The sequence below is a fragment of the Phyllostomus hastatus genome, unplaced genomic scaffold (assembly GCF_019186645.2).
Source record: "Phyllostomus hastatus isolate PE091 unplaced genomic scaffold, TTU_PhHast_1.1 phas_contig_41, whole genome shotgun sequence".
Lineage (NCBI taxonomy): Eukaryota > Metazoa > Chordata > Mammalia > Chiroptera > Phyllostomidae > Phyllostomus > Phyllostomus hastatus.
The window spans coordinates 5,951,707-5,978,061 of NW_025333876.1; the positions used below are offsets into that span (position 1 = coordinate 5,951,707).

A 26,355-nucleotide genomic window follows, 5' to 3' on the forward strand; every position below is an offset into this window, starting at 1 on the left:
GCAAAATAAATGAACAAACAAAACAGAAAGAGGCTCATAGATACAGAGAACAAACAGACTAATGGTTGCCAGGTGGGAGGGAGGCTGGGGGACTGGGTGAAAAGGGGGAAGGGATTAAGAAGTATTGTACAAATATGCAGTTACAAAATAGTCACAGGGATGTAAAGTGCAGCATAAGGAATATAGTCAATAATTTATGGTGCCAGACTTATGCGGGTGCGGGTGGAGAAATCACTTGGTAAATTATATGATTGTCTAACCACTATGCTGTACACCTGAGACTAATATAATATTGAATGTGAACTGTGACAAATAAAATTTTTTAAAAGTAGACCTACAAAAACCAAAAAGCCACAAACAAACAAAAAAGAAACGCAACCAGCAAGAACAAAACAAAAACAGCCTACAAATGTTGGCTACAATTCCAACGCCCCATCCTCGGCACCCTTCCCCGGGCTCTCTTAATATATACGTCTATGCAACTGAGATCCCAAGGCAGAACTGAGGTAGCTGTCCTGCCTAGCGAAGCTGTGTTCTCTGTTTCTTCTCTTTCTGTCTCTGTCTCTTTCCTTCTGGTCCAAGAATCGTACCCTGAAGAGCCTAGGGCAGAAGCTCAGCGGTACTCCCACAGGAAGCCTCGCCCAGCCGGGAACCCTCATCGGCGGCGCGCGCAACGGGAGCGGAGGGAGAGGTGAGAGGGCGGGGCCATCTTTGCCCACAGCCAGTCCCCGCGCACAGGGGGCGGGGTTCCACTTGACAGTGGCGGTCGCTGGGCAGCCGAGCCCTCGCGCAGCTTGCTGAGCGCGGCTTGCGGGACGCAGGCGGCTCTGGCGGAGGCGGTGGTGGAGGCGGTGGCACTGGCAGTGGCGGTGGCAGGACCTGAACCCCGTTGGCCCCAGCTCTCAGAGCGGCCAAGCAGCTACCTGCGGTGACGACGACGGCTCCTGACGATGCTGCGAGTCTCCTCGAGCGCCGGGGCCCTGGCTTCTTCCTAAGGTACTGACCCGGTTCGCCCCATGGCCGGAACTCCGCGGCTTCCCAGACTTGGCTCGGAGCTGCGCTGGGCTCTGCGGCGGGACAGGGGCGGGCTACGGGGCGGGGGGGAGCTGGGCGGGGCTATGCGTTCTAGCAGCTGTCCCGGTGTGGAAGGAGGGTGCCGAGGGGCGGTGGGTTGTCTCCTAGCAGCAGCTGCCGGTGACCCCATCCTCCATACTCCTCCTGCCCCCATGTGGTTTGAAAGAGGTTTTCTTCCAGGAGAAAGTTTAATGCTGAGACTCCAAGAGTCAGATTGGTGTCCCTGAGGTCCGCGCCTTTAAGAGAGGCAGCTCCCCCTGCCTGCTGGGGCGCTTGCCACCTTCTTACCCGAGCAAAATCCCGACACAGGTCCTTCCTTGAGGAAATTTGTCTGTGGGAACTCCCTTGGGGACCACTGTGGCTATTGCTCAAAAGCAGTGCAGCAGGTATTCAATGTCCCCATGTTCTCTCTCCCTACAATGGGCTCTATTAAGTCTGTGCTCTCAGAGCTTTAAAAATTTGTCTATCCACTTTACCTTCTAATTAAAGCCCCCAATAACAGTGTGTCCAAGGTGCTAGTGATTACTTCTGCCACATCTTGAATATTTTCTTATTGTCACATGCCTGCAACAGACTTTCCCTGAGTACTGGCTGTTGTGGAGAACTCAAAAGGAAGGGGAAATTGTGGCCCAGCTCTCAGGGTGACAGATGGAAACAAAGAATACAGGGCATGTGCACCCACTTGAACACAGGAGAAAGTTTCAATCTTCAAAACAAGATTATTAGGTGGGGATTATTTGCTTTACAAAACTTCATCTAATTCAGAGAAGTAATTAGAGCCAGAAAGAGTTTTACAGAAGATTGTAGGAACACAAAGTAGTTCAGGGTAGGGGTAGTAAAGCAGGTATGGCATGGGCTTGAAATGAGCAGGTCTCAACAAATATATGTTGAATTCTGTCTAAATACCATTCTGATCATATGTAAATTCTCAGTTATTTTATTTCTTATTAAGACATAGTCATACCATAAGACAACTTCCTAATACCAACTTTTGTTCCCTGGAGACACTCTTGGCCAAGGGCATCAATATGTTTTTGTGGTCCATATGATTTATCCCCACACCAAGTACTATCATATCTGTAAGAATATTTATATCATAAAGAGAAGGAAACTTCCTTAGCCAATGGTGACATAACAGTGTTCATATATTGAGCACATTCTTTTTGCCAGATATATTACTAGGTATTTTACATGTATTATTACTTTAATTCTTATAATCACTCTGATAAGGCATTTTTACTTTCTCCTTTTTAGAGTTTAAGAATTTATGTATTTTTCCCAAGATTATATGACAAGTAAGTGACAGGGGTGGGATCTGAACCTTGATTGGTTTAAATACTTGCACATGTTCTACTGTATGCTATCTCCCAGCTCTCTTGAGAGAGACTTGTCAGTGTTATAGTAAGAAATCTAAATATGACAGCATAGACTTTGTCTACTGGCCTCCTCGACCAGACCTCTTTCTAGAATATGTTCATCTGGGAACCCAGCACTATGCCCAGCAGGTGTTTTCCTCACCAAGGGGTGACATCAGGGACTCCCAGACTCTCCTACATCCTGAGTCTTTAGCATGTAAATTGGAAGGATATTCACAGACATAAACATCTTGCCCTTTCAGATAAGCTGATTCCAAAGACAGGTAACCGAGTTTTTCCCTCACAAGCAAACAGAGCAGTCTTGCCCCTTGCTGTCATCAAGTCTATTTTAGGTCTGCACACATACGTACACCCCACCAGTTGGTAGCAACACATCCCTTCAGTGCTCACACTAGCACACTCATCCTCCTGTACAACTGTCAAAGAATTCCTGACAGAATTCCAGCCTACATAAAAGGAAAGACTGAAATGAAGTCACTGGAAAAGGTAGTACTAGTCTAGGGACTCCCTGGATTGTCCTCTGTTGACTAGAAAGGAAACTAACTTAGGGCCCTGGGAACAGAAAGCAGTCTTCTCCATAGAGTGACATGACATGTATATGCTGTAGTCTGTTGTCAACATTGTTGAAGATATGTGCTCACTATATACAAACTGTTTTACATGTTGTTTTGTGATGTATAGCCACACACCTATTTCTGATTTGATTACTTTTACATTTAGTCGACATTTGGCTGAACAGTATTAGAAACTGCTGTTGCAGTTGTGACACAGTAAGTTTTGAAGCTCCGCCTAAAACAGTTGTGTCTGCTACTATAACCTACAGCCATTGTTTTATTATTTCCCTCCTTTAGAGATGTGTGTGCGTGTGTGTTCTCACCCTTCGTATAGTTTTCAACTCTCTTTGGTTCCAGAATGATTGGCAATACTAAGCCCAAAAGGAATAAGTGCATTTTTGATCTGGGACCATATGCTGCTTAGAAACATGTCCCTGCGGTTGGAATTTTACTCCTGTTACTCAAGTGCTAAGAATCTCAAAGTCCCATATGTGTGCTTTGGGATTTCAAGTGGACTCTCCTGTCTAATTATTTCACTCAGTGTCCTGTAGCAGTGTTTGGGTTTCAGTTTAGAACACAGTCCCAATATCTCCCATCCAAGATCTCTAAACTGCCTGTAACTGGAGCGGCAATAATTAAAGCTGGGAAAGTAGAGCATGAAGTGTGCTCACTGTCACACTCTTGCACCAGGATGGAAAATGTACTACAAACATGGTTGAGATAGAGTGAAGTAGACATTTAAAATGATTAGTGATTCACAAAACTCTATCAAATTATTGACATCACAGTTTGCCTAAAGTTGAGTTCATGCAAATGCCTTGTTTACTTAAAACTGTCCAATATCAACAAACTCACTCTATGTTCTCTTCTATTTATAAAACTTCTAAATTACATAGCAAACCGTCTTTATTTCCATGTGTTATCAAGTGTCAAATGCTATTGGTTGTAAGACATAGCGTTATTTTTATTTTATTCAAAAAGAAAGAGAAAATACTGCCAATTGTGTTATGAGATGGTGTTTTAACAGTGGTATTCCATGCCATTGCATGAGTTGGTCTCACTGGTCTCAGTACTTTCAAGTTTCCTCATCTCTCTGTGGGTTTTGCTAGTTTTTTCCTGCTGATACCTTGAGTAGCTTGCTTAGAGCTTGATATATGATCAATTTGCATATATCGCAATAATGAACTGTAACATCTTCTGTGTCTTCCTTTAGTCTGGTAAAGCATTTGGATTTTGCTTTGCAAGGTAATATGGGAATGCCAAATTAAGACAAATCTTTTCTTCAGTAATGTAACAGTTATGCCCCATTGTTTTGTGTCTGTGCCTTGGTGCATACATAGTAGCAACTTTCAGTGTTGAATCGTAGTGTAATAATTTTGAAAACCATTGAAATGGCAGTAACAGAGCATGTGCAGTGACAACAATGCCTACTACACCTTTATAGAAGTGATAACAGAATGAATAGCTGTGACCAAGTTCATGCATATGCAGGGAAATGACAGTTGTGCTGTGGCTATTTCCACCTTGTCAGCAATTTTAAGATACTACTAATATTAAAATATACCCTGACTTCAGAGATGTTAAAAATGTGAAAAATAAATAACCTTAGCAATGAAATATGCTAATTTGCACCCACTTATTTCATGAACTCTAACCTGCCTACCTCTTTGCATATACTCATCCATCCATCCATTCATTCTTATAGTCATTCATTTTGTTTGACTCCAAGCTCCAGGAAGGCAAGGGCTTTTTCTGTCTGATTCTCTACTGTATGCCACCACTTAGGATAATTCAGGACTAGTAGGTAATCTGCTCTGTAAATATGCCAAGAATGAGATGTTAGAAAATATGTTATTAAAATTATGACATTGACAGGAATGCCAAACATAGAAATAGGGTACAGACCAGCATTAAGTCCTTGATTTTATTTACAGAGCCCTGTTCAAAATAATTTCGTGTCTCTACAAAACCTGTTTAGGGTAGAAGAAATCACATTGTAGCTTTTTTAAAACTATTTTTTTTCAATTATAGTTGAAGTACAATTTTATATTAGTTTCAGGTGTACAACCCAGTGATTAGACACTTACATAACTTAGGAAGTAATCACTCCAAAAAGTGTAGTACCCATCTGGCACCATTCATAGTTACTACAATGTTATTGACTGTAGTCCCTATTCTTTTTTTTAAATGATTTTATTTATTTTTAAGAAGAGGGGAAGTGAGAAATATCAATATGCAAGAGAACATCAATCAATTGCCTTTCACACACACCCCAGCCGGGGAACTGTCCTGCAACCCAGGCATGTGCCTTGACCAGGAATTGAACTAGTAACCTTTTGGTTTGCAGGATGGTGCTCAGCCTACTGAGACACACCAGTCAGTGCTATATTCCTCATCTCTGTGACTGTTTTGTAACTACCAATTTGTGCTTCTTAATCACTTCGCCATTTTCACCCAGTCTCCCACCCACCTCCCATCTGGCAACCATCAAAACGTTCTTTTTATTTATGAGTTTGTTTCTGTTTTGTTTATTCATTTATTTTCTTCTTTAGATTCTACATATAAGTAAAATCATGTGGTATTTGTCTTTCTTGGTCTCACTTATCTCTTTCAGCACAATACCTTCTAGGATCAGGGGTGTCCAACCTCTTTGTGTCTCTGGGCCACAGTGGAAGAAGAGTTGCCTTGGGCCACCCATTAAATACATTGTGAAATGTAATCACACAAAAAAAATCTCATAATGTTTTAAGTAAATTAATGATTTTGTGTTGGGCCCCATTCATAGCCATCATGGGCCACATGTGGCCCACGCACCACAGGTTGGACACCCTACATAGGTCTATTCATGCTGTCATACATGGCAAGATTTTATTTTTTATGGAAAAATAATATAGTCCATTGTATATATGTACCATATCTTCTTTATCTGTTGTTTGTTGATGGCCACTTAGGTTGCTTGTAAGGAATGCTGCAATGAACATATGGATGCATGTGTCTTTTGAATTAATTTTATGGGTTTCTTTGAATAAAGAAATATCCAGAAGTGGAATTTCTGGGTCCTTCTTTGTCTATTGTTATAGTCTTTCTTTGAAAGTCTACTTTGTCTGGTATTAGTATTGCTTTATGGTTCGTTTGTTTCCACTTTCATGAATTATCTTTTTCCATCCCTTTACTTTCAGTCTTTCTGTATCTGACTTTCAATCTGAAGTGAGTCTCTTATAGACAGCATATGTAAGGGTTTTGTTTTGTTAGCCATTCAGCCACCTTATGTCTTTTGATTGGAGCATTTAATCTATTGGCCATTAAAGTAATTATTGATAGATATGTATGTATTGCCATATTATTATTCATATTTTTGATCTTTATGTTTCTTCTTGTAAAGAAGACCCTTGAACATTTCTTGTAATACTGATTTGGTGGTGAAGAACTTTTTTAACTTCTTCTTCTTCTCTGGGAAGCTCTTTATATGTCCTTTGATTCTAAATGATAGCTTTGCTATAGGTCCTTTGGTTATAGGTCTTTGATTTTTTTTTCTGTTTTAATTTTTTAAATATACTTTATTGATTATGCTATTACAATTGTCCCATTTCCCCCTCCTTTATTCCCCTCCTCCTTGCTCCCTGCCTCCCACCCTCTTTGCCACCCTCTTAGTCCATGAGTCACACATATAAGTTCTTCAGCTTCTACATTTCCTATACTATTCTTAACCTCCCCCTGGCTATTTTGTACCTACTATTTATGCTTCTTACTCCCTGTACCTTTAACCCCATTCTCCACCCTCCACCTCCCCATTGATAACCCTCCATGTGATCTCCATTTCTGTGATTGTGTTCCTGTTCTAGTTGTTTGCTTGGTTTGTTTTCAGTTTTTTAGGTTCAGTTGTTGATAGTTGTGAGTTTGTTGTCATTTTACTGTTCTTATTTTTTATCTTCTTAGGTAAGTCCCTTTAACATTTCACATAAAAGGGCTTGGTGATGAGCACCTTTAACTTGACATTTTCTGGGAAGCACTTTGTCTGCTCTTCCATTCTAAATGATAGCTTTGCTGGATAGAGTAATCTTGCCTTTCATGACTTGGAATACTCTTTTCCAGCCTCTTCTTGCTTGTAAGGTTTCTTTTGAGAAATCAGCTGATAGTCTTATGGGAACTCCTTGATAAGTAACTCTCCTTTTTTCTTGCTGCTTTTAAGATTTCCTCCTTCTCTTTCATCTTGGGTAATGTAATTTTATGTGCCTTTGTGTGTGCTTCCTTGCATCCAACTTCTTTGGGACTCTCTGAGCTTCCTGGACTTTTTAGAAATCTATTTCCTTTGCCAGATTAGGGAAGTTTTTCTTCATTATGTTTTCAAATAAGTTTTCAATTTCTTGCTCGTCCTCTTCTCTTTCTGGCATCCCTATGATTCAGAAGTTGGAATGTTTGAAGTTGTCCTGGAGGTTCCTAAGCCTCTCCTTATATTTTTGAATTCTTGTTTCTTTTTCTATTCTGGTTGAATGTTTACTTCTTCTTTCTGATCCAAACCATTGATTTGAGTCCCAGATTCCCTCCCATCACTGTTGGTTCCCTGTCCATTTTCCTTTAGTTCACTTTTCATAGCCTTCACTCTTTCCTCTATTTTGTGACCTTACTCATCCATTTCTGTGAGCATCCTGATTACCAGTGTTTTGAGCTCTGCATATCTCTTCATCGCTTAGTTTTATTTTTTTTGGAGCTTTGTTCTGTTCTTTCATTTGGGCCTTTTTTTTTTTTTTTTGTCTCAGCAGGCCTGTTATGTAGTAAGGGGTAGAGCCTTAGGTACTAGGTATTCTCAAGGTGAGGCAAACTCTGTCACTGTGTTGTGGCACTGTATGTGAAGGGATCCAAAAGGGAACAATGCTGCTTGCTGGGCTCTCGGCTGGCTTTCAGTAACTTCCTCTGCTGCCCACAAGCAAATTGGGCCCTTCTGGTGCTGATTACTGGCTGGGTGGGTTTATGTACATTCTAAGACCCTGTGGGTCTCTCCAACGACCTCTCCTGTGGAGCTTGGAGTTTCTCCCACCACCACAACCCACACAGGTTTTTTCAGTCAGAGGTTTTGAGGCTTTATTTCCCCATGCTTGAACCTTGGGTTGTGTGGTCTGTCTCTCTCCCCAATTGTTCCCCCCAGTTTATCCACACGCAAATGTGGGACTGTCCACTCCACCAGCTGCCACCCCACCTGGTCTGTGAGCCACTGCCTTGCCCTTCCTGGTCCTCCAGCTGACACCTTGCCAGAGTCCTCTCCACCCCAGCTGTCTATCTCCACTCCTCCTACCTGTCTGAATGAATGTTTCTTCTTTAACTCCTTGGCTGTCAGACTACCACACAGTTCAATTTTCTGTCATTTCTGGTTGATTTTTGTTTTAAAATTTGTTGTCCTTTCAGTTGTGCAAGGAGGCACAGCGTATCTACCTAATGCCTCCATCTTGGCTGGAAGTCTAGGTCTTTGATTTTTATCACTTTGAATATCACTGCTGTCCCTTCTAGCCTGCAGAGTTTCTGTCGAGAAATCAGCTGATAGTCTTAGGGGAGCTCCCTTGTAAGTAACTGTCTTTTTTTAACAGCTTTTAAGATTCTCTAATTGGCCCCAACTGGTGTGGCTGGGTGGGTTGAGTGTCATCCCACAAACCAAAAGGTCACTAGTTCTATTTCAGGTCATGGTACATGCCTGGGTTGTGGGTTGCGTCCTGCACAGGGGTCATGCAGGAGGCAACTGATTGATGTTTCTCTCTCCTCCCTTCTCTTCTTTCTAAAAATAAATATTAAAAAAAAAAAGATTTTCTCTTTGCCCTTATCCTTGCCATTTTAATTATGATGTGTCTTTGTGTGGGCCTCTTTGGATTCATCTTCTTTCGGATTTTCTGCCCTTCCTGGACTTGTGTGTCTTTTTCCTTTACTAGGTTAGGGAATTTTTCAGTCTTTATTTCTCCAAATAGGTTCTCAATCCCCTGCTTTCTCTTTTCTCTTTCTGGTACCCTCTATGATACGATGTTATTGTCTTCATGTTGTCACAAAGACCCCTTAAACTATCTTAATTTTTTTCTTTTCTCTTTCTATTTTGCTTCTCTAATTGGGTGTTTTTTGCTACCCTGTCTTCCAAGTCACTCATTCAGTCCTCTGCTTCATCTAATCTGCTTTGATTCCTTTTAGTGTATTTTTCATTTAAGTTATTGTATTATTCACTTTAGTTATTATTTTATTCACTTCTGACTGGTTAGTTTCAATTGTTTCTATGTCCTTTTTTATGCTGTTGAAGTCCTTACTATGTTCCTTGAGCATCTTTATAACCATTGTTTCGAACTCTATATCTGGTAGTTTGTTTTCCACCATTTCATTTAGTTATTTTTCTGGAGACTTCTGTTCTTTCACTTGGGATATGTTTCTTTGTCTCCCAATTTTTGCTGTCTCTTTGTATTTGAGTCTATGTATTAGGTGAAGCTGCTACATGTCCCAGTCTTGGTAGGGTGGCCTTATGTAGTAGGTGTCCTGTAGGGCCCAGTGGCACAGCCTCTCTCTTCACCTGAGCTCGGTACACCAAGTGTTCCCCACCTCCTCATGAGCTGTGTGCACTCTCCTGTTGTAGTTGAGTTTTGGTTGCTGTTGGCATGTCAATTAGAGGGGTTTACCCCCAGGCAGATCAGCTGGGAGGCCTGGCATCGACTGTAGCAGAAGTGATGCTGTGCAAGAGCTGAGCATTCCAGGAAGGATTCCCTTCAGCTGGGAGTTCTTTCAACTCTACTCCTTGAATGTGTCACTTATGGAGGTGGTTGAATGGTGCTCCAGCATGGTCTGAAGTTGGTCTACTAGTTTTGCTGGCTCTGGGGTCTCCTTGGAGTTGTAGGCCAAGGGCAGCCACAGACTGTGCCCTGCCTAGCATCACCTAGCATGAGCTACAGTGTGATGAGCAGATAGCTGCTACTTGTGCTAGGCTTAGGGATTTCCTCATAGAGGCCAACCTATGAACTGAGTGCCACTACTAGTGTCAGCTACTAGTGCCAGACCTGGGGTGACTTAGCAAGAGGTAGGGGGGATGTTTAGGCCAGATGTTGCTTGTTCTGGGTTTGTAGACTTTAGAAAGATTTTAGGAAAGTCCACATCATGAGCCAACACAGAGCATTTGGTTGAAAAAGCCACTGGAAATGGCTTGGGTGGGCTTGCAAATTGAGTGGAGCAGGGTCTCATGGAATCACCAGACTTGGAGAATAGTGTTAACCAGGTTGCTGGAGACTCAGATACAGTGCCATACTTCAGGCTCTGTGGGTGGAGGGCTCAGCAAAAGAACACAGCCTTGCCAACACTTCTGTCTAGGAGAAAGCTGCCCATTGCCCACCCCCTCACCTGTCTCTTGCCCTGATGCCAGACAATTCAGTTCCTCTCTGTATGTTCTTTGTGCCTTTTGAGCTGTTGCCCCAGCACTGGAGCCCAGAGTGAGTGAGTACAAGTAAGTCCATGTATAGGCACTTGAAGAGGAACATTTGGGACTCCAGATGCCCTATGTCTCATTCAGCCACAATCTCCAGTGGTTTTCACAGCCAGAAGTAATGGGGACCTTTCTTCTTGGCACTGGAATACTGGGTTAGGGAGGCCAGCATGGGGCTGGGATCCCTAACTCCTTGGGAAGTTTTCACAGCCAAGATATCCCTCTGGATTTTAACCACCATATGTGGGTGTGGGAATCAGCCTGCTCTGTGTCTCTGCCCTTCCTATCAGTTTCCATAAGGCTCTTCTGTTTATCCTTAGTTGTAGGGCCTCTGTTTGTCTAGATTTTAGGTGATTATCAATGGTAGATTTTCTATAGTTTCGTTGTAATTTTGATGTAGTTGTGGGAGGATGCAGGTATCTTACTTATTACCTGAACTGCCATCTTGACCAAAACTTACTATTGTAGCTTTTATTGCTCTTTGATGACTGAAGGATTTGTAACAACACATATCTTGGTTCTTTTGTATCATCCAAAATCATTAATGACTTGAATTTTATGCTTAGCTCAATTTCATGAACTTGTCCTATTATATAATTAACATACACTAGAATTAAACCTATGTTTTAGTAGGCTCTTCTGAAATAGAAATTCAGTGCTGCTGACCAGATCTGGATGTACATGTCTAAGAATACACACACACACACACACACACACACACACACACACACACTAAGGCCTGTCCAAAAAGTATCTAGTCATGTACTATGAAAAGTAGAGACATTTATTGAAGATACAAGATATGAGAAACTGTACATAGGACAATTCCCCTCAGTCCTCTTCAAAGTAGGAACCTTGGGACCTCACACAGTTTTCCCAATAGCCATCAGCTGCCCCATTATATTTTCCTGAATCTTATCGATGATATAAAATCTCTTCCCTCTCAAAGGTGACTTTAGTTTTGGGAAAAGCCAGAAATCACAGAGCACCAAATCTGGGCTGTAGGGTGGCAGAGTCACCTGGGTGATTTGATGTTTCACCAAAAAATTCTGCACAAGAAGTGATGCATGAGTGGGCATGTTGTTGTGATGAAACTGCCAATCACCAGCTGCCCATAGCTGCAGCTCTCTGAATTATCCAAATAGTTTCCACAGAGGAATGTTCAAGCTTAATGTACAATTTGATGCAGATTCACTGCTCTACTCACTCAGTCATTTTGAATGCAATGGCCACACACTCAACAGCGTCTACTGCCCCCACTGACTAGTACAGTGAAGTCATTATTGTTCACACATGCACATTCCAGTACACTCTTCCTGGCTACCAGGTTACATTGATGTCACACAAACTGTTTTCATTATGTTAACAATGGCTGGACCTTTTTCTAGACAGACCTTATATATACTTAATGACCTTGCCTTGCATTCCACTTCTTAACCTCCCCAGAAGGACATCTTTACATTTTGATATCTGACAAAGAAACAAACAAAAAAGACAAAGGAAATTTTGGGGGGCATTGCAGACCTCCATCTGCCTTATTACTGGTTCCTTATAACTCCCTGGTCAAACAGAGTGCATTTCTATGACAAGAACAGCACACTTGATGAGGTTGCCAGCAGAAGGAATGGCAGGGAAGTGTAAGATAGCAGTGAGCTCTGAAGCATTCCTCGGGATGGAAGCAAGTTAGCATTATCCAAACTACTCCACAGTCTATGAACATAATAGTTAGACCTGCAAAGACACACTTAGATTCCAGTCCAGTGAAGTATGCAACCTCTGAAACCCATATGTAACAAATGGAGGTCACTCATAGGTTTCTAAGGTACATTTAGTCTGCTGGTTCAGGGGGAGGGTGAGTGATGTGGGCAGGGGTCATTCCTGGCTTCCCTGCATATGGGTGAAGCAGTGTGGCATGGCGATGGGTGCTGTAAAGGGACTTGGCAGGTAGATCAGAGCTGGCTCATTCACATAGGAGAAAATAGTGGTTAATTAAATCTTTTGGTTAATACACTAAAGGAACTTACATATACTTACTTTTATTAAGTATTGCTAACATGGACCGGACAAATGACAAATGACAACAATGAAAAGTTTAATCTTGTTTTTACTGAACACAGAGGGTAGAATAAAAGAAAAGCAGAATAATCTTAGTTGTTAATTCTATGATTATATGGGGTGATTTGTTTTAATCCAGTATGGTAAGACATGTACACATAGAAATTACTGTCATGAAGGAAGAAATTTATCCTACTTACATTCCCCAGGAACCAGGGGACACAGTGTGTCATGTGGGACCCCCAGGGAAGCAGTGGCATCAAAAGGAGTAAGGAGAAAATGTGGACAAGAGCCTTTATTGTGGTTTCCACTGGAACGAACAGGAGAGACAAGGTAAATAGGTTTAGGACTGGCTACTTGGAATAATTTCAGAGGGCTCTGGGACATAGGGATGCTCTATTTGTCTGGTACCTGGGCCTGAGGTGATTAGGGCAGGAAGATAGTGACCCCCCAAGTGTTAGAGCCTGTTAAGGAAGTAGTTGGGAGTTTGGACTCAGGATTGGTTCCCTTGCTAATAAAGGCAAATTGTTTATCTCTAGGAATTGGCTCACCCCAGGAAGGGTAGTCCCTTCAGAGACATCAAGGCCCCAAGATGTCAGAACATCAGAATACAGAAAATAGAAGACATACTTAACACAAGGGAATTTTTTAAATAGTCACCTAATGAATTAGGCCCATGTACACATAGAATAGTCAGCCAAATGTGCAGAAATGCCTCGTTCAGGGTCTGACACGTGGAATTCATCCAGTAAACATTAATTAAATCTGAATCATGGTGCCAGATGGTCCAGCCATGCTCACAGTCAGCCTTTGCTGGGTATTGCAGTCAGGTGTTCACTATTCATCTTCAGAAGAAAAAACTGAGAAGCTGCACACTGCACAGAGGATCTTCAGATAAAAGATGAACCACCCAGAGTGAAGAGGAGGCAAAACATTTATGGAGAAGGCATTTATGTCTTCAAAAACATAAATAAACCCTTAAGCAAATACATCTTTAGCTATAAAATACTAAAATCTACAAAGTAATTATATGTTTGTGGTAATTCCTGATTCACTGTGGATTTGGAATATCAACCAAAGTCAGGAAAGGGGAAAGTTACAGGCAACCTTTAAAAAGGTTGTTTCTTAGAGTAAAATGGGGGTTGCAAAGTGAATTGTGTGTTGCATCATTGTGCTTTGGCATAGACTTCTAAATATGAGTTACTCAAAATAGCATAAAATGTATTTTTCTTAACTGCATGTCAGCATAGATCAGATGATCAGAAGATACACATAAGCAGGTTTAGGATTGGCTACTTGGAAAGGAGTGGTACTGGACAGAATTATGTGAAGGCAATTTAACAGCACATGTGCTGGTGACAAGTTTAGGCAAAGAATGTTTAAAATGTACCTGAACTAACACATGTCCATTTGGAGAATGCTGAGGGAGGCTGGAAGTTGGACATTACTTTTAATGATGAGTGGCAGGAATGCATGAGGCTGGGAGTGTTAGGACTCACAGCTGAATAAATGAAGTAAGTTGTTGCTGTGGACAGCCGTGTAACTTTTCTTTATGTGGTTTTCATAATGGTAATGTCTTTAAAGTTCTATGACTTTTACTTAGAATCTTGACCATGCACATTAGAAATAATAATGAGCTTTTGCTGGTGTGGCTCAGTGGATTGAGCACCAGCCTGTGAACTGAAAGGTTGCCAGTTTGATTCCTGGTCAGGGCACATGCCTGAGTTGCGGGCCAGGTCCTCAATTGCTCTTAATGTTGTATTTCTTTCCCTCTCTTTCTCCCTCCCTTCCCCATTCTCTAAAAATAAATAAATAAAATATTTCTAAAATAATGAAAACATAGGGGGTCAATCTAATAATCTAAGAAGGCTAATTCCTTTGCAGTGAAAACTCTGAGATGGCCCTCTGCTTACTGTTCCTTCTACTTTGTGACTGCACATATCTCCTTTGTGCTGTGTAGGAGTTTTATCTATGTTGATGGAAATTGTAGGAATCCTTTCACTACAGCATAGCTGCTCCCCCATTGTGTTTCCAAACTGACATCATAACTCTAATTAAAGCAGCAATATTAGCCTAAACTGGCCAGTGAAAGCATTTTTGCATAGCTTATGTTGCTGACTTACATTTGATCTTGGTCAGAATAGTCCTTGGAAGATTAGGATATGTCAAGTGAAGCATATCTCTTAACCTAATATGCATTTTACAATTCAAGCTTCTATGGCCTTTTAACCTCTGATTCTGTACACAAATTAGGCCCATGTAAAAATTGGTATGTTCCATCAAATGAAATAATATGCAGGAACATTTGAATTTTCTAAAAATGTAATGAATATTATATCCACATGAGTGCTTTGAGGTATTTCTCAGCATCAGTAACACTTAAGAATCCTTTGCTTCCTGGAGCCCTTTCTTTGTATTGGCACTTATGAGACCTCATAGTGGGAGGGGGAGGGTTTAGGGGATAGCCCTCCCTGAAGCTGTTCTAGGTAATTTGGTTCTATTTGAGTTTTAACATTTATAAATCTGAATTTTACTCTTTTGGGAGTGGTGTGGAAAGAGGATACTCTTGCTTACTTTTCCAGCCCTAGAGCTTAGAAAGGTGCCTGCAAATTGTAGGAGCTTAATAATTATCTGTTGAATTAAAAATATAATTTGACTGATTGACACAGGAATGCCCACCCTTCTTGGCTCAAAGATCCTTATTATTAACACAAGTTCTCACAAAATACTCTATAATTTGATAGTTAAATCACCTAAATGAAGAATCAAGACCATTAAAACTGAAATTTTAAAAATCTATTATAAATGACCATTATTAAAATCCTATGATATTGAATTAAAAGTAATAGTATAGAAATCCCAAATTTTGATTTAGATTATTTAGTTAACTTAATTGAAGACATACAACTATGTAATGCAACCTTGAAGAAAGGATCAATTACTTAATGAAGCTTGCTGTAACAATAGCATAACAGGTTGAAGAAAAAACAGTGACAAAAAGAATAACATATTTTGGTTATAAACAAATATTTCATTAAATTTCAGATAACCATAGTGTTAAATGTTGGAGAATAAAAAGAAATACCATAATGATGGTTATATATCATTACGAATTTGTCCAAACCCAGATGTACAGTACCGCGAGTAAACTGGAATCTAAGCTATGGCCTCTGGGTGATGACAATGTGTCAGTGTAGGTTCATCAGTTGTAACAAATGTACCACTGTACTGGGGGATGTTGATAATGGGGAAGCTATGCATGTGTGGGGTTAGAGGATATATGGGAAATGACTGTGCCTTCCCTTCAACTACTCTAAGGAAGAAGGAAGGGAGAAAGGGAGGGAGACCAAGCAAAGTAATGTATTTATCTAGATCTGAAGGCAGTGAAGATTTTTTCTGAGTAGTTATGTCATCTTTTAAAAAGAAAGATGGAATATAGAAAACTGAAAATCATTTAAATAATGAAATATAACAAAATACCTCTAAAAGCAAAATGACAGAATAAGAAAGAACATGGCTAATGAAAACTTATCTAAACTATGTAAGGAGTTGATGTGAATATGGACCATGTGGCATGAGTACTCAGGTCCATGTAATTGAGGGAGATGAGCAGATATCTTGGGCAATGAAATACTGTGTTGGCCAACAAGTCCACACATTTTTTTTCTGTAAAATAAAATACATGTTTTTCATTCTCCCCAATAACTTTATTGATCTGGATATTTTGAGTATGTCGGCTGTCTATTGCCATTGACTTCTTAGTGGGTAGAGGCCGGGGTGCTGCTATAAATGTCTTCCAATGCGTAGGACACCTCTACAGCAAAACATTATTTGGCCAAAATGTCAATAATACCAAGGAACTTCACAAACCACTTTTGACATGTTCGATCAGCCACAGATCCTTCTCCATACACTGTACAAATCTTTTTTGTTTGTTTCAGTTGTGTTTCTACCATTCTTAAAATAATAAAGCATAATACACCAAAAACGTTGCATATCACCTTCCATCTTCAATGTTAAACTGGCTGCACAAAAGTTCACCAATTTTGATAATTTTTATTAAATGCATGTTGCTATGACAGCTGTCACAACATATTCTAACAAAATTGTTTAAAATGAAATTAAAGACAACTATGCTACTATGGCCATCATACAGAAAGAACTAAATGAACTTTTTGGCCAACCCAATACAAATGATCATCGTGTGATCAGCCCAGAGCATAAAACACACATTAATTACAGCACTTAATGGTATGGTTTGTGCTTTGGCAGAAATCAAAAGTGATTTGGAAAGTTGGAATCCTGTGTCCACTGACTTCTTTTTCATTTGTAACTCGTAAAACAAAAATAATAAAAATCCTGAACCAGCACTAAAGAAGGAAAATTGTAGGGATTTTATTCAGAAACCACTCGAAACAGAATTACCCATTTGGATTTTCTTTTACTTACTTAGATGTTTAAAATCAAAGTTCAGTTTGGACACTTAGAGATACTAGTAGCACATTAGATATCATCTCAACCTTAGCTGTGTCTTCTTGGTTCTTGGTTCTTGTCATCATGACCTCTCACTGTTTTATAATCTTCTGGGTGTCTCAGAGCCATCCTGGTGGTTCTGATGTGCAAGTGCACACAAGCTTTTTTGCTTTGTATCTTCTGATAGATGACTGTCAGGAGACACAACCCTGCCAACTGGCCTCTTAAAAACAAAGGCCATCTGCCAGTCAAAACCTGCCATTCAGAGCACTGACACTCTCCCCATCTTATCATTTCCATTTCTGTAGTTGGCTCTCAAACATTGCTTCCCTTGGGAGCCCAGATACCAAAGAGAATTGAAACCCACAGCTAATAGCCAAACTTCATGGTATTTTAAATCACCTCCTCCATCTTCAACTAGAGCTACTTGCAAATGGACCAATTTGAGTTTCTCCTTTTATTTCCCTGATTCAGAGGCTAATGAGCCAGAAGGTAGCCAGAATTTGGTTGCCAGAGAGATGAGCAGATGCAGTCTGCCTTATGATCTTGCATTTTATCAGTCTCTGAAACCTCCAGTGATTTCACTGGGAAGAGTACTAACACAGGGCTTTATACCAGAATAATCAGAAACTTACTTGCATTCTTGGTTCTTTATCCAGATAGTCTACCCAGGAACATATAAATTGCTTTTCACTACCTTATTTCTCCAAAAGCCATTCAAAGTTATAGCAAGTTCCAACTAATTGATGTTCTCTTTTCTTCCTTTTATACTTACTTGAACTCCCCTTTTCTCAATCTGCCATCTTACCTTCATGCTCCTACAAAAAATATATGTACACACACATATGTATGTGTATTTATGTGTGTGCCTGCACACACGTATATAATACACATTAATATACATTTAAAAATAAATCAGAGTCATCATTCTCTAGCCTCAAATAGTTTTGTTCTTTTACCTTCTCCTCCAAAGAACACTGAGTCTGGAAATCACCCGTCCCCAGTGTCCTCTCCCCTGTGGCCAGCACAGGCAGCTCTGTCACCTCTTTATCCCTCTCTCCCTAACTCAGAGTCTTCCTTCCTCATTACCATTTCTCTTTTCTCCCCTCTTTCCTGTTGTATGATGCCTTCTCTTTTCCTGACATCTTTGTCCTCTCAGAGAGGATGTATAAGGTATCTGAAAGAACAAACTTTAAGAATATGGTGTTTTCTGCAACCATCACAGCTGTTAAAGTTTCCTGAAATAGCACAACCTATTTAGAAGATTTTGTTTTCAGTTTTTTTGTTAAATTTATGCCTAAATATTTTATTTTTTTGGATGTTATTGTAGGGAGGCTTGTTTACTTATTTTTTATTTGTATGTTTATTATTTGGTATGTTATTTTTTATTTTCAATTACAGCTTACATTCAATATTATTCTGTATTAGTTTTAGATGTACACATAGTAGTTAGAAAACCATGTACTTTACAGAGTGGTGCCCCCAATTGCAGTAAAATATTTTGTTTCTTAAAGGAGGTCATTAGGCACTCTGGCTGTTAGGGCATACTTGCAGGGGGTTGGATTGTAGCTATGAGATGGGTCACTGCCCTCTGGTGATGTGAGAGATGCTGAGAAGGGCCATTAGATGTAGGCCTTGCAGAACACTTAGTCCTGAGCTTGTCCCCTGTCTTTGCTGTGTAAGTGGCTCACACATTGTGATGAATTGACTAAATGTACATACAGGAAGAAGAAATGAATATATTAAATTTTCACTTTTGAAAGTTTTCTGTTAATATCTTTTTTATTGTTGTTCAATTACAGTTGTCCCCATTTTCCCCCCATTAATCTCCCCCACCCTACCTGCTCCCATCACTCACATTCAATCCCCTGCCCACTTTTGTCTTTGTCCATGGGTCCTTTATCCACATTCCTTGACAACCCTTCCCCATTCTTCCCCCATTATCCTCCTACCCCCTCCTCTCTGGTTACTGTCAGTTTTCTGTTAACATCTTAATATCAGTTTCATTATCAGTATTGTAAAGAATGTTCAACCTTATTTTAAAAGGGAAATTCTAAGTCACTTTTATTTTGCACTATCTGACTGGTTAGGTGCCCTTTTGCTAATCTTATGAACTACCCAGTCTGCTCTTGAGTTTTATCTGTGAACTCAAGTGAAGTTTCTGGACTTTGGTAAGTGAATTGACTTATTTGCAAAACGAGGTGGTCTCCATCTTACTTGAATACCATTAAATAAGAGGATATGCTTTCCTGACAGATCTTCATTGAAGATTAAGCAGCCAAAGCAGAAGAAAGTGATGACTAAATGTTACTCTAACTACCCTGAAGTGGATCCTGAGCCCCCACTACTTATGCTCTAGGAAGGTCCCCTGCTTACAGATGGAGCACTTTCTCAGCACCACCAATGGCTTAATGTACTGTTTGGGGGGCTTCTCAAAGTCTGTCCCTTATGACTGCATAAGCTCAATCTAGTCTCGTTTATCTGCCACTGTGGACAAGTGTATGCCAACAATATTTTCAGATAATTTAAGCTCACTTTGTTGGGAATCTTTCTGCAATCAAGATGCTCTCTCTTGTTTTCTGAAACAGAGTGCCAAAGTAAACTTTCCCTTTTCTAGATGGCCCGGCCATCTGTGTGGACATAGGGATGTACCTTCTGTGGCAGTAAAGCTATGAATGTGGAATCATTTGTCCATGCAGCTAAATTGCCAAAAGTCTATATGTCCTTACTTATTCACTCTGATTTTTATAGACCTTTTCCTCCACAGATTGTCATGGTTATTTTCCATACCTGTCAGAGTATTTTCTCAGTTACCTAGATGGCTCTGCACCTTTCTTATGCTATAAAGAGCACTTTTAAATGCTGTTCTTTTCAAAAATAGTGAGTTGGGATTGACAACTCATAATTCAGGGCAATGAGGCTTATTGATTTTAATTATTCTCATAATGGGTTTAAGTTAAAGAATAACTTCATTGTAATTATATTGATATGATTCTAAAACATACCTTATAATTTTTTAATTTTGACTTCCATAGACATGGTCAATGCAAAATCCCTTATCCAGCTTTGTCTGAAGTCAGTCTACTAATTGTACTTTGATCTAAAATTCTGGCTTAATTTGTTATACGCAGTGTATTGTAAGTAACACAAATTGTAAAATAATGGCAAGTAACAACAGCCTAAAGGAAAATAAAACTAGAATTTTGAACACCTCACATCACTATGCATGTGAATGTAAGTTTTCAGTCATTACAGATAGATTAAATATATTTGCACTTATGTGTCTCCCAGATATAAGATATAGGCCACATACTAAGTGACTTGATGATTAAGTTTCTATATACATATATTTCTACAAAAATAATCTTTCTTAGTACATGCTTAACAATCAAATATATTTTTCTTTTTTCAATTAATTTTTTTTCATTAAATAAACACAGTACTTCTGTGTTTTATTATACCTCTTTCAACATTTATTTTTTTCTTTTTTTCTTGTTAGTTAATTACATTTGTCCCCATTTCCCCTCACCACTCTCCCCTGCCCTACCCACCCCCACCTCCCACATCCAATCCCCTCCCATTGTCTTTGTCCATAGGTCCTTTATACTTGTTCCTTGACAACCCTTCTTCTTCTTTCCCCTGTTACCCTCCACCCCTGCTCTGGACACTGTCAGTTTGTTCTTTATGTCCATGTCTCTGGTTCTGTTTTGCTCGCTTGTTTGTTTTGTTGATTAGGTTCCACTCATAGGTGAGATCACATGGTATTTTTCTTTCACCACCTGGCTTATTTCTCTTAGCATAATGCTCTCCAGGTCCATCCATTTTGTCCAGAACGGTAGGAGCTCCTTCTTTCTTTCTACTGCATAGTGTTCCATTATGTAAATGTACCACAGTTTTTTGATCCACTCATTTACTGATGGCACTTAGGCTGTTTCCAGCATTTGGCTATTATAATTTGTGCTGCTATGAACATTGGGGTGCATAGGCTCTTTTGAATTGGTGTTTTAGGATTCTTAGGGTATAATCCCAACAGTGGAATTGCTGGGCCAAAAGACAGTTACATTTTTATTTTTCTGAGGAAATTCCATTCTGTTTTCCACAGTGGCTGCACCAGTCTGCATTCCCACCAACAGGGTACTAGGGTTCCCTTTTCTTCACAACCTCTCCAGCATTTGTTGATTTATTTATGATGGCCATTCTGACTGGTGTGAAATGGTATCTCATTGTGGTTTTAATTTGCATCTCTCTGATGGCTAGTGATGTTTCATATGTCTCTGGCCAAAGCAATTTATAGATTCAACACAATCCCAATTAAAATAAATGACATTTCACAGATATAGAAGAAACACTTAAAAAATTTATATGGAACCATAAACAACCCCGAATTAGCCTCAGCAATTTTGAGAAAGAAGGACAAAATAGGAGGGATAGTTTGATACCTGATATCAAACTATATTACAAGACCACGGTATTCAAAACAGCCTGGTACTTGCATAAATAAGAACAGACACATAGATCAATGGAACAGAAGAGAGAGCTCAGAAATAAACTCAACTCTATGGTCAATTAGTATTTGACATAGAAGGTAGGAGCATAAAATGGAGTAAAAATAGCCACTTCAACAAATGTTGTTGGGAGATCTGGACAGCTACATACAAAAGAGTAAAACTTGACCACCAACTTACACCATACACAAACATAAACTTAAGATAGATAAAAAACTTAAATATGTCATGATACCATAAAAGCCCTAGAGGAGAACATAGGCAGGAAAATCACAGATATTCCACACAGCGATATTTTCACCAATACGTCCCCTAGATCAAGGGACATAAAGGAAATAATAAATAATTAATTTATTTGTAATGCTATTTTTAGCATTACAAGTGGATACATTTTAGCCTGTAAGAAATTAAATATATATACTTTTTTTACTTAAAACATCTTTACAGTTTTGGTGGCAGTGACTGTAAATAGAAAAATTAGATGCTATTTAGTTATATAAAAACATATTTCATTTATATAGAAGAGTCTCAATTCAACAGCAGCTTCTTCCTTTGTCCTAGAGCACATTTAGTTTCTTTTTCCTTTTCAGTTTCAGACTAGAGTTGGTTGCAGTATAGCCTTATTTCTCCACAATTTTCTGCCACTTAGAGAGATGGCTGTTGATCAACAAAACTGATTACTCTGCAGGTATAAACTGGATAATTCAGGTCCAACCCATTCTGGACCAGAAATATTTAGTTGCATGTCTCTGCTGATGAGGTTCACAGGATAGTTATAAATTGTTCCTTTACATCTTAGGTTTTTTATGGAACAAAATTCTTGTTTTCCTATTAAACTATCAGTCTGTTTTATCCCAACAGAAACATGTATACTCATCCTGTAGTTTCTAAGCTCACTTTCCCTGTTGTTTACCAAAAGAATACTTCTGCTTCCTTCCTTCACTTTACAATGAACCTGCCCAGGGGTTTACTATTTGAAATCTCTGTCCAGTGGGTAAGGAGAGGCAGACCCTCCAGACAGTGGTCACCAGCACAACTATTGGATTTGGGGGCTGACTTTAAAGGCTACTGAGCAATCTGGATATAGCACTGTAGACAAATCTAGATTTGCTCTTGATGGCCCACCATCCTCTGAACTTTGACTCTTGGATTTATGAGGCATGGCAAGAAGCAATGAAGAGGTAGAAAATCATACTACTGAACAAGAACCCTTCTTTTTGTCAGTGTGACCTGGGCCTGACAACTCAGCCCTTGCTCCTGTGCATGATAACTCATAACTCAGACCAGGACCTGGCACACAGTAGTCATGTTACCTAAAACTAAAAACACCTTTCAAAGTGAGAGGCAGTAAGTATTTGAGATCCAAGAACAGGTATTTCAAACCTTCTGATTGAGGCAGAAACCAACATAATGTTTTGAGTAGGAAACAAAGGCAACGGGTATTTATGAGAAAGAGAAGGGCAACAATTACTTCCACAGAAGGAAGGCATTGCTATTGGTGCAGATAAGCTAACATAGTGATGTTAGTTCTAAATATTTTGAATTTTCAGTCCAATAGTCATTAGTCCAGTAGTAGTAACTGCTCTTTTGTTATATCTGCAAACAGTTGTTTGGGAAACAAGATTGCTTAGGCCCAATTCAAAGGTTACTTTGACCTCTTTTATCACTCAAAGTTTTAAGGCATAAGGTGTGCAAGGCAGTTCCTCTGGGATGGCAGCTCTGGCTCTATTTTTGAAGTGACTCCATTCATATTACTGTTTTCACTGTCTCCCTTTTGATCAAAGTTTTTCCTTCAAAGTATTACTGATCAATCATTGGAAAGCAGCACTGATTAGTTATTAAAAGCATCATTTTCCCCTCATTGTCAGGTGGTTCATTTTGGGAATGTCATCCTTCTTTTTAGTCCCTCATCACCATAAGAAGGCTCATTCCTGGTATCTCGTGTCCCACAAAGGTGAAAAAGTGGTTTTTCTGTTTGCAGAGCCATATGTCACATTTGAGCAACAAGAGTGTCAGAACAGAGGGAGACTTTATTGATACGTTTCTCCAAAGGTAAATATCTATAGTTTCTTGAGGTTTCTCATGTGAAGGCTCATAGGCCTTAGTGATCATTTCAAAACATTGAGTAGCCGTTCTTGGAGTAGTGTCTTATAATATTGATATATGCCAAACAAACAAGTATTTATAACAGCAAACAAAATTAAGTTCAATTTGAAGAACAGATCTGAACCAGGAGTTAGTGCCTGAGGGCAGTCAGCTAGGATATTAAAGAATCTTGAGGTATGCAAGGGCACTGTATTTAATCATTAGATTTTTGCCCAATTTAATCTAGTTCCATCTCTGTTTCACCGTAGGTGCTTTATTAAGTACAACAGGAAGTAGTAACAATAGAGAAAGCCCCACCATTCAGCAAAGATATGGTCAAGAACAATTCTGTTGTCTAATATAACTCACAACAAGGGAATTTAAATTTTTCCTGGTTGGCTATTGCTGTGGCGATCATTGCAATACCTGCCCAAGGAAAAGGTATTCTCCCAAATCTAATACCTTCTTTGGAGCTGACCTCACCAGGCGCTGAACATCCTATACTGTGGCTGTAACCAGTTGTATGTTTGGACCTGTGAAGTAGGTTTAAAGATGATGCACAATGTTGACATCTTCCCAGACAGATTTCTTTTAAAGATTTTATTTTTAGAGAGAAAGGAAGAGAGGGAGGGAGGGGGGAGAGAGAAAGAGGGAGAGGGAGAGGGAAAGAGAGAGAGAGAGAGAGAGAGAGAGAGAGAGAGAGAGAGACTGAGACTGATATGCAAGAGAAACATCAATTGGTTGCCTCTCGAATGCCCCCAACCCAGGCATGTGCCCTGACCAGGAATCAAACTGGTGATCCCTTGGTTTGCAGGAAGATGCCCAACCCTCTGAGCCACACCATTCAGGGCCCCAGACAGAAGTTAAAGGAAACAGTAACTATTACAGTGAGTGCTTGGCCTCTAATATTTTTATATGGGATAGGAAGGAACTAAAGTAGGGAAAAAGGGGAAAAGAAGGTGTTGATTTTACAGGCCTGGTCCAGAAACTTGTGTTAGCTGTCCACAACAGATGTCATTTGCTTCGCTTGCTAGTAATTTTAATTTTAAGTCCTTTTGCTTGAGCAGTCCAGTTAGGTGGAAGAGCTTTCTTTAAATTGGGAAACTTGAATCCAAGAGTTAATATATTTAAATTCACTCATACATGGATTAGTTAAGCATACCTGAAATTTTGTATTTTAGAGTGTCAGAGTTTTCTTCATGAATTTCTCTGAAGATGAAACATCTTTGTAGAAACGTTTGTAAAACATCAGAGTAAAACAGTAATTACAAAGATGAAAGACTTAAAAATGGCTATGGTTATAGAGCTGGTCAGAGTTCATATACATACTTATAAATAATAAAATTGACTTAGTTATCTATTCCAATTTTAGTTACTTTGATCACATATATATTCTTAAGACCCCTCCTTCAAGAATGTTCTGCAACTTCCATACCCTTCCAGTTTTTATTCTACCCTTTTCTGTAAGCAATCTCTTTATTTTAGGACAAAATCACTTTCCTTTTTCTTTCTTTACAAAAAAAAACCCTCCCATGTCTGTTATATCCTTCCTTATCAAACAAAAAACCCAGCAGCAAAACCCTCAAAATACGAAACCTACTTTCCTTTCCCACAGCAAAGTACATCTCCATGCCCCATACCTTCCTCCACTAGAAGCATGCACCCTATTTTCCATATATGGTCATCTTGTTTTATCCTAATTATTTTCTAGTAGTTTTGTAAAAAACCATAGTTCTTTTATAAACTAGTTTTGGCAAAGTAACATACAGCAGCTTGTATTTTTTAAACAGTATTTTATTTATTTTTAAAAGATTTAAAATATATTTTATTAATTGTGCTGTTACAGTTTTCTAATTTTTCCCCCTTTGCTCTTTCCACCCAGCACCCCCAGCTCCCCTTAGGCAATCCCCTCACCTTTGTTCATGTCGATGGGTCATGCATATAAGTTCTTTGGCTACTCCATTTCCTATATTGTACTTTATATTCCAATGGCTATTCTGTGACTACCAATTTGTACTTCTTAATTCCCCGAACTTTCCACCCATTCCCCCAAATCCCCTTCTCATCTAGTAACCATCAAAACTCTCTCCATATCCACAATTCTGTTTCTGTTCTTGTTTGCTTAGTTTGTTTTTTGGATTCAATTGCTGACAGGTATTGTGTTTATTGCCATTTTATTATTCATAGTTTTGATCTTCTTTTTCTTAAATGAGTCCCTTTAACATTTCATATAATTATGGTTTGGTGATGGTGAACTCCTTTAGCTTTTTCTTGTCTGGGAAGCTCTTTATCTGCTCTTTAATTCTAAATGATATCTTTGCAAGTTAGAACAATCTTGGCTGTAGGTTCCTGCTTTTCATGACTTTGAATATTTCTTGCCAATCCCTTCTAGCCTACAAATTTCCTTTGGGAAATTGGCTGACAGCCTTATGGGAACTCCCTTTTAGCTAAGTGCTTTTCTCTTGCTGCTTTTAAGATTCTCTGTTTATCTTTAATATTTGGCATTTTAATTATGATGTGTCTTGCTCTGGACCTGTTTGTGTCCATCTTGTTTGGGACTCTCTGTGCTTCCTGGACTTGTATATCTATTTCCTTTACCAGATCAGGGGAGTTTCTTTCATTTTTTTTTCAAATAGAGTTTCAGTTTCTTGCTCTTTCTCTTCTCGTTCTGGCACACCTGTGATGTGAATGTTGGTATGCTTGAAATTGTTCCAGAGGCTGCTTACACTATTCTCGTTTTGTGTGTGTGTGTGTGTGTGTGTTTGTTTGTTTGTTTTGGGGTGGTAGATTCTTTCTTC

General features: G+C 39.5%; 1 protein-coding gene across 1 annotated transcript in view; it reads left to right on the forward strand.

Annotated features, from left to right (window-relative positions):
- The first annotated feature begins 885 nt into the window (after positions 1–885).
- Positions 886–26,355, forward strand: part of FRY (FRY microtubule binding protein) — a 541,372-nt gene continuing 515,902 nt past the window's right edge. The window contains exon 1 of the mRNA XM_045844752.1: positions 886–996. The gene's annotated coding sequence lies outside the window, so the exon portion shown is untranslated. The remainder of the gene's footprint in view (positions 997–26,355) is intronic.